At 41.2% G+C, this 9,756-nt stretch overlaps 1 protein-coding gene across 5 annotated transcripts in view; it reads left to right on the top strand.

The window, feature by feature from the left end:
- The first annotated feature begins 1,480 nt into the window (after nucleotides 1-1,480).
- Nucleotides 1,481-9,756, top strand: part of mef2d (myocyte enhancer factor 2d) — a 77,159-nt gene continuing 68,883 nt past the window's right edge. For all 5 annotated transcript variants that reach the window (XM_080425451.1, XM_080425452.1, XM_080425449.1 and 2 more), the window contains exon 1: nucleotides 1,481-1,701. The gene's annotated coding sequence lies outside the window, so the exon portion shown is untranslated. The remainder of the gene's footprint in view (nucleotides 1,702-9,756) is intronic.

Raw genomic sequence — 9,756 nt, 5'->3', positions numbered from 1 at the left:
AACAGAGTATTTAGTTAAAGTCTGGAATTCCAAATTTACAAAAGTACAAAAGTATTGGTATAAAAATGTACTTAAAGTACCAAAAGTGGAAAGTACTCATTATGCAGAATGTCCAATTTCACAAGTTTTCAAATGTATAAAATGTGCAAAAATCTTTTGTTTGTGAGCTTGTAGATGGGCTATTTTCAAATGGCCGAAATGTATATGGGGCTGAAGTGGTTAATGTATGTTTTGTAATAATAATCCAAATATGCAAAGTAACTACTAAAGTTTTCAAATAATTGTAGTGTAGTAAAAGTAAAATAATTGCCTCTGAGATATGGTGGAGTAGAAGTAAAAGTACTGAAACATGAAAATACTCCAGTAAAGTAAAAAAAAAATACCCCCAAATTGTGCTTAAGTACAGTACTTGAGTAATTTTACTTAGTTAATTTACACTACTGTGTTGCAGTCAGTCTAATAAAACATCGTGGCGGCTGAAGGTTTCCTATTTCACTAGTAAAGGAAACACTGGGTCCTTGTTCCTCCACATGAACTTATACACCATTCCTTCCTGCAGCTATGACTTTAAATATCCCAGCCAAACCATTAGCTCCATACTGACGAAATGTGACGTAGACCATATCTGGAAAAAGAAAACAGAATAACACACAAACGGCATGGATGGTACAGTTTAAACACGCAACGTTGCCTACAGTTTCAATGAAGAGCAAAGGTACGCTCGGATAAATGTAATGCTGTTGAAGTAACACACGGCGTGCGTACACTGACACGCGCTACATTGTATCTGTCTGTCGGCGTCACTGTCACGTCACCCCTTTCCTCACTGTAAACACTATGTTCTTCCGCGGACACGAGACAAAATAGGTCGGAAGACATCACCCCTCAGTATCATCATCCAGTGTAAGCGTGACGGACGGTTGACAACTCATAATTCTACATTTATGTGTTCTACTTTCATTGCAGTCGTGGTATCGAAAGGGTAATATGAAGGTAAGCCACCAAAACCTTTAGTACTGCTACTGTGTCCCTACTTCCATAATGACACTCTCAGTCTCAACTACGTCATTGTAAAACTTTTCAATTCTAATTCGAGGAAACTTGGTAAAACTGCAAAAGCATATAATAGGCAACATTCATCTATTTATAAATTGTACTTTCATACATACAAAAAACAAGCTTTACATGAAGTACCTGTGCTATCTCCGGATAGTCTATGATAATAATAAATACAAAAAAACGTGTGATATTTGTTTTGAAATGGCCCATTTTTAATATAGCCTACTGTACAGAGATATTACTGTGAAACCATGAGAAGCGGAGGGATACATATACTCTCTCTCTAACACATGATGTCGCCATCAGTCCTTCCTACTTCACCTTCCACCAAGTCAGCGCTGACGACTTGATTGGTTAAGCGACGTGAACGGCGCACGCCTATTGGTTCAGCCGATGTCAATCATAAAGCAATGCTACTCAAGATAGATTAGGCACAATCTACAGTGTATCATTTGACATAACTAAATAGTTGCCTTTTACGTGAAGTAAAAAGATTTGTAATTGAAAGCCTACCGAGCTCGCTTGAGGGTTATTTGTCATCTTCGCCATCCCCTCCATACAGTTTGTATAGATAGAATTGTAGGCTATAGTCTTTGAATCGCCAGTCTCATCAAACAGAACAGATGTGGATACAGTGCTAGGGTAAGTGACTCTTTTCAAGCTTATGTTCACAATTCCGCTTCGCTACACTGTTGCCTTTTAACTGGATACTTTATTTAACTGGATACTTCTGACAACTAAATACCGAATACCACGCTTATATTATTTAAACATGTTTCACAGGGAGTTTCATAATTATACGGCTTCGTCTCGCGCAGTGTGTTTGGTGTTGAGGGTAAAAGCTACGCGGTGATTCGCGGAGTTTGCTAAGTTATAACGCTGTAGTCTAATAGAGAAGGGTTCCTTTATGTTGTTTAAAAAGAGACTCCCTGTAGACTTTGGTGTTTTATTGTCCGAGGAGGGGATCGTGCGGGATCGTCTGTTCATGTGCGCAACAGTCATAACAGTTCATTAGGAGCTGTCAAAACGATTTATGGCAAGTGTCACCGAGGTTTTGACGCAATTTCTCTTCATTTCGGTAAATGGATTTCGTCTTAGTGGAATTGCATGCCTAGTTTATTGCCAACTTTATCACACTATCAATTTTGTTTACGCGTTGACTGACGTATTTACTGCACAGGGAAAAGTGGACAGGGCAGAACACCTTGTGCCCGAGAGTAGCCTACTTGGCAAGGTTAAAACGTATTATGTTTGATTGGAGAGTGTGTTTTCCAATAAGTGTGTTTGCCATCTGCATAGGCATAGTCATACACGTATGTGCGGAATAATTTAATGTCACTTTAATGAGCCGGTGCAATTGTGCCCTCATCTGCGAGCGCAATTGCCTTTCTCCCGGGAGAAAGTGTCATCAAACTTCAGATCCGGATCTAATTTTGCCTGTAATTGAAGTCTATAGTAGGCCTAATGAGGTCATCAATAACTAGAATAAGCTTCTGACAAGTTAACGCATTTTGTTAGAAATTCTGAAGGGAGGTCTGTGTCACCTTTTCCTATCCGAGCACATTCATGCTGCTCATGGGATCATAGAAAGATCGACGCCAGTAATCTCTATCTCACCGGTCAGATAAAACATTCTCCTGCCCAGGCCTATAGGCTAACATTCACGTGTGTAACGCGATGGGAACAGATGAGCATTTCAGCATGCGCACGGACAGGTGGAGTCGTGATTCCCGACAGGGTGTCACATGGCAGAGACAGGATCTCCAGGGAGTCAGTCCAGATAAGGGTGCTCAGCAGCCCTGGAAAGCGTCCGAGTTGTCAGAGTAGAGCAGATTACTGGTTCTGAGCTGTCCCCAGAAGGACATGGCTGCCTCAGAGTTTCCCATGGCCACCAAGTAGCTTGTGTGTTTGCAGGTAGGACAGGGAGGGACAGCTGTTAAACCTAACTGAAAAGGTCAGAGGTGTGATGATTCCCACAACATATGTCATGAACAGTCATGTGCTGTATAGGCTACTGTCACAGTTTGTCAACAACGCACTGAAACACACTCTCCCTCTGCCTCGCTAATTGTAGGTCCTTCTGGATAAGTGATTTAGATAAAAAAATGTATGTCATGTAAATATGACTGATTTGTTGTTAGAAATTTGCATCTGACATGTAGAATGAACAATGGTAATTGCCTCTGACAAAGACCTGCAGAGTAAATATTCCCAGTTTTCCAACTTTGTGACATGGAGGCAGCATTCTTATATCAGCAGTGCACTGGGTTTTCTGACACATGAGCAGGATGGGGGAGTTTGGCTGACAAATGAATACGAATGTGGTGCTGTCTCTGACATTGTCAAGATGTCAAAGCTAATGGGAGCTTTACACCCCCCAAACCTACCACCTTATCTTATCTCTCCTCTCCCTGGGAGACTTGGCTCTCTTGAGTCTCCCAAAGTGTGGCCTCAATTCTAACATCATTAGAATCTTCCGCCATCATCCTCTCCTTGATCTCCATGAAATCTTTGTCCTCGTGTGTGTATGTGAAGAGAGTAATGGAGATGTGGAATGGGTTTCTTTTCTTTCTTTCTTTTTTTTACACTGAATCAATCATTCTCACACCTGTCTCTTTGTCTGTCAATCCGTCTGCCTCTTTTTTCTCTCTTGGCGTTAGAGACCCCTATATGCTCTTACACACTCAGAGGCTCATCAGCCATCCCTCACATACACCACACACGCACGCACACAAACAATCCATAAATTGGACGATAGAAAGTAACTGGACTAGTTCACTGTGAAGGGCTTAAGCTCCAGATAACTTATAGGCTCAGCTAAAGTAATGGGCTTTTGTGTGCCTGAGAAGCATGACTGCAAGCAAAGGCACATGGTACTCTCTTTGAGCAAGTGTAGGCTAATGTCAGGGCAAATGTCCAGATATATTGCAAACAACACAATATTACATGACATATATATTGTGATATAGTTAATAATTGGCATAATGCTAGTTTGGATAATACAGTTACTCTGAGTTTCATGCAAGATGCTTAGTTTACCTCAAGGTAATGGTCTGCACCCAAACAAGACAGAGTTTACCATGCTGAACCATAGCCATGTGCCTTGTAGCACTCTGCGTTGGCTCTGGTTAAAACTGAGGGAAAAGAGGCTCCCTTGTTACCACCAGTTTGAGGAAGTATAATTCTCTCCTGCTGTAGCTTCCTGCTGAATTGCTAACACAATCAAGTAGCCATTGTTCTCTCCAGACACAACAGAGTGTCACAGTCTTTGTAGAATGCATGACTATTATTGTGATCATTGTGTTTGTGTGCCCATCTAGTAGCCATATACTGTATGTGTGGATATTTCTGTGTGGACATTCAATGTCAATGTGTGTTGTTGGCATAGTATGCCTGGGTGTCCTTTACTTATGTTATTTAATGGAAATTTGACCAAGACAAACTCGTGAGGAGAGATGGGCTAGTTCCTACTATGTTGAAATTGTCTGGCTGCTAGGAGAACACTGTTGTGTTTAAAAATCTAAAGATGTATTTCATAACCCAGATTTTCATTGTATTGGAACATTTTCTGTAGGATAAAATCATTTTCACTTTTCATCATATATCTCTCTCTCTCTCTCTCTCTCTCTCTCTCTCTCTCTCTCTCTCTCTCTCTCTCTCTCTCTCTCTCTCTCTCTCTCTATACATAATATATATACACACTCACACACACACACACAAAATCGCAATAGGGGGCTGGAGCCAGAGGCTATGGCTATGTGTGCATGCTTGGCATGGGAATGTTTGGGAACCCCTGCACTAGCCCGACCTGTGAACTTGCTCCTTGACAATTGAAAAGCATTCATGACTGTACAAACCAGGTTAGGAGAGCATGCCCCCTTTCTAATGTTTATACTAAAAGCCTGACACCTCAAGACATGCAGCTTTCAAAGTGAGGAAGCATTTTAGCCTCACCGAGCACTTAGTACCTGTGTTTGTGCTCTGGTCATGTTGCTGTTGTGGCCTCTTTTATGTTATTCCAGGGCAGATTTTGCCCACTGCTATTCCCACGCTGAGCGGGGAGAACAGGAAGAACTCTACTGCACAGCAGGGAGGGTCCTGCCTTCTGCTATTATGGCTATGATTCAATCATTGCAGGGCCTTCGCTTTACCCCAGCAATTTGTAGCAGGGAAAGAAATGTCACTCGCTCCTTTTCGACTAATGGAACTTCAGGCCAAAGGTGCTTTTACACAGAGCAGATGTCATCAGCCGATTAGCACGGAAAGTAGCACTGGCAAGTTTTTCCTCACAATCTCTACCCCTCTGTGATTTCAAAATGGCCTCAATTCAAAGGCAGCCGGTGATGCTCTATGCCCGGCAAAAGCATAGGCTTCTAGGCCATGACCTGAGAACTAATGTCATAGTGAAGGATTAGGGTCTGGAAAAGCTGTGGCAACAGGGTAACAAACCTTACTTACAGAACTAATCTCTGTCTCATCTATAGCGAGCTCTTAATTGAGTCATCATCAGCTGCCGATCTAGGGGTTAAACAGCAATTAAGGTAATGAGCATATAGTCACAGTAAAGGAGGGAAGAAGCTGCATGGGCCCCAGTCCACAGAGCTAGCGAGGTTAACCAAGCCCTAAGGTTCACTGCGAAGGAGGGTATTGAAGTGAAGAGGAGCTAGAATTCTTAGCAGGCAGAATTGCATTGAACCAGCTATGTGGTTTTGATGGTGATTGCTATGCTACACAGCAAAATACAGTAGTGACTTTTGATTCAATAAAATCAACACTCTAGATTTGACTATATACTTTACTCATTCCTTTGAATTTGACAGTGTAGCAGACAGTGTCTGTGGAATTCCTTCCAGTTTTTGGCATGCTAAGTTTACTAAATTGATGATTTTAACTAACTAGCTAAGCCTAGTCTTTGATTTAAAAGGGCATTTCATCCTCTTACCAAAATATCTAGTCAACTATTTCAGAGGAACATATTTATTTATTGATGATGTCACACATCAGAACAAGACTAGGCAAGCCTGGTTTAGCCGAACCCTAGCCAGCCAGGAACTGTCAGAAACTGAAACCTACATTATGACTTCCCTACTACCTAACCTCTGCTCTGGTGGCAAGACCGGCGAACTGGATGTTGCGCCATTCTTTCATAAACGCGTCAAATACAAAGTTTCGACATGGATGCTTTTATCTTGCTGACTATGAAGTATTGGAGGACTTGCTCAATTTGACTTCTCTGTCGGTGCATTTACTTAGACCATTGTAATACATTTTGCGTCTCCGCAGGACCCAAATGTACAAAAATACATGCTGAATTAACCACTTAAAGATCCCTTTTAATAGTGAAAATAACACAACTCACAACACGTCCCATCGCGACATGTTGTGAGCATGTAGATTGGCTATTTTCAATATTTCCAATAATTCTTTATATCTAATATATATATATTTGTGGTAACAACAAGAATAGTTGTGTTTTAGAATAATATTTATCTGTAGAGGGTAATAATAATTTAGTTAAATACAGATATATTTTAATTTGTTGTACATTATAACAGTTTGACAGCACAATATATTGTAATAAGTCAGCTGTTCTTTATTTGATTGCAGTGAATAACTGAAATACTATTACTTAGTCAATAAAGTGTCAAATTCAATTAACTTTAACCAATGAGTCACTAGAAAAAATAGTGCCAGTTAACATACACTCAGTTGAGTTGTCCATTTTAATAGGTGAATTTAATCTGGTGATAAACTAAAGTGAGGTGGAGAAAAAACTGCTTTTGTTGCTGCTATGATTAAACACAAAACAGATATTCAGATAACATGCAGTGCAAGTGGCAACTTGTTTACATTTTAAAGGGACAGTTGGACTCCAAACCACATTTTGCCAAAGGCTGACAGTTTACTGTCCCCATAACCTAAATTATAACCAGGCCTCTCTAGTTTTCCACACCCTTCAATTTATCTGTCAGAGTATAATGCTTATGTTTGGATATCTCATTGGGCAAACCACAGGAATTATGATGGTATAGGATGGCAGTGTGCCCTAGCATGACCTAGAAAGACCGTCCCATTACCCAGAAAGTCACAGACTCACCCTGCAACAGCCTGGCAATGTATCCATCAACAGACTTTTTGTCCTCTCAAAGTCCTGCTTTTGCAAAGCCCTACAGTGTGTGTGCCTGCTTAACCACTGTATGTTGCTGTGGATGACAGTATTAGTACTAAATGCCTTATACGTGTATAAGTCAAGATAATGTATTCTATTCTCATAATTCTATTACCAGTGTAATGGTGCTGGTGTGGTGTGTAATTCGGTTCTGTTTATAGAACATCATTAGTCATACTTGAATAGGGACGGGCGTCTTACCAGGCCTTAACCGCTCACTACAATCATTCTGTAAAGATCTGTTACATAAAACTAAAAACGACTTAGCTAAAAAATATATATTTTTAAATTGATCCTTTTCTTGAAATATCCAGCTTTGAAATGGGAATCTACACTGACCCCATTCTAGCTAGTAGGTAGAAACAGATAAATAAATGAAAACAGTAAATGCTTGTAACATTTAATTTGATCTGGGATTATGGAATCTGTAGCAGTATATTAAAACTCCTCATTTTTACAACCGGTGTCCATACCGTTGTGTGATTTCATTTTCCTCCCTTGGCTCTCAGGCCAGTTTGCCATAGTGTTTTATCCAGATTAAGTTGTATTTCCTGTCCTCTTAATATACTCTTCTTTACCAATCGAAAGGGTCATGTTGCAAAGCTAACCAAATGGACATCATGTTGGTATACGATGGGATCAAGGGCCAGTAGGCCGGGATCAAGACATCACAACCTACAGTATGTAGGTTAAATGCAACTTAACCATACACATTTGAAGGATTAACCTTAACTAACAGGAGATGAGTGGAGAGCCACAGTGGCTTCAGTGTTATAGTACATCAACTGTTATGGCCGGTCTGACCTTGACTGAGACTGTGGTGTCAAAATCCACTTATATTTGAATCCATTTAGTTCAGCTTTGGCAATCTTTAGGGCAAGACTGTATTTCTTTCTTCTATTATACTCAAGTGTCTCAAGTATGTAAAAACCCAGTGAGAGAAGAAAGAAAATGTTATACAGTTCAGTCACATGAACACCAATTAACAGAATGATACATTTGAGTGAAGCATTTGAAGGAATTTCCCTTGTTATCATGTTTTATTTTATTTATTTGACAATGCACAATAAATATATTGCACTAAATATATTACATTTTCATCTGTGGTCCCTGTGCAAGGGTCATCGGTGACACATGATTCTCAGCATTATGGAAAATGAACAATACAGTTACACAACCTACAATATTCAGAGCAGATACCCTTCATTTGGGGGAGCTTACAGCTCAACACAAGTTCAGTCAATTAGTCATGCCATGAATCAGTCAGCCATGATTGGAGTCTGAATGACAACTATAGCTCCCTCTCCCATGACCACAAAAAGTCTAACAAACATTTCATGAGTCTGAGCTCAATATTATTTACTCTAGATTCAGTTCTCCTTGTTCAGTTCATGATTTCACTTGAGGACGGTATGTTGTTGTTGCTGCCAGGGAGCATAGAGAACAAGGACGAAGTTAGGAAAAAAGATCTTGAGGTCGTACTGGTCCTAAGACCCCAGGTACAGTAGTAGTTTTCAAGATATCTTATGTGCTAGCGGCATAAGGGTGGCACAGAGGAAAGGTCATGATGTCACTTAAATCAGAAGTGTTCATCTTCCGGGGAGAATGAAGGTGCACAGTAAATTCCATGGCAATCCAGCCAGTAGTTTTGGGGTTATCTTGTTTGAGACCAAAGTGTTGGACCAAATTGTCATTGGATGAGACAAGACAGAATATAGGAATATATAAAGTGAAAACACAAAACAATGTCAGGATATAGATTGTAGAGTGAGGGAAGAAATGCAGAAACTGTCTGGCACAGAATAAGACCAGTTGCTGTGCCACCATACTGATGGGGTTGCTGTGGCGTGAGAGCAGGGACTGCTGGCCATTGCTCCAGCACAGCTGAAACAGCATGTATGAGATCCAGGAGTTGAAACACTACACCCTGACTTCTCACACATCTCCCCCTCCCTCTCTCGCTCTCGCACTATACCCTTCTCCCACTTGCCGTGACTCCGATCCTCCCTGGCTCTCTGTCTTGCTTACGATTCCCATTCTCTCTCTTCCATCTTGCTGTCCCTGTCACTCGCTCTCCTCCTCGCACCCTTTGATCTGAAGTTCTGACGGTTCTTGTTCCTCATCATATCACCTCCTCTTCCAAAGCCCTGCCTCTGTTATTCCTACCCACACCTTTGGCGAGACTCCTCCACTTCCCACAGCGCTGAAGCACAGCAGCTAGGTTATGCCCTCATTTGAATGTATATCAACCTCTTTCTCGCTGGGGCGTGGCACAGTTTTACGGCTGTACAGCTGTGGCTGGGGTAATGGGACCATCTGCACAGGGCTCATTGAGTTAGCCGCAAGCTAACATGGAGCAGGGGAAGATGGCTGGCTCATTCCTTCTCTGTTGTGTGGAGCAACCATTACCCAGAGCTGGGAATAGTTCCAGGGAGAGAAGAGGAGATGGAGGAGTCGAGCAGGGAGAGGGAAAAAAATCCCCTTTCCACCCTTACAAAGTGACACACTTCCCTGTGTTTAAGTGCGTG

Source organism: Gymnoscopelus braueri, assembly GCF_963280865.1.
Source record: "Gymnoscopelus braueri genome assembly, chromosome: 4".
Lineage (NCBI taxonomy): Eukaryota > Metazoa > Chordata > Actinopteri > Myctophiformes > Myctophidae > Gymnoscopelus > Gymnoscopelus braueri.
Note: the sequence above shows the minus strand (reverse complement) of the source record. Positions and strands in the feature narration are given on the sequence as shown.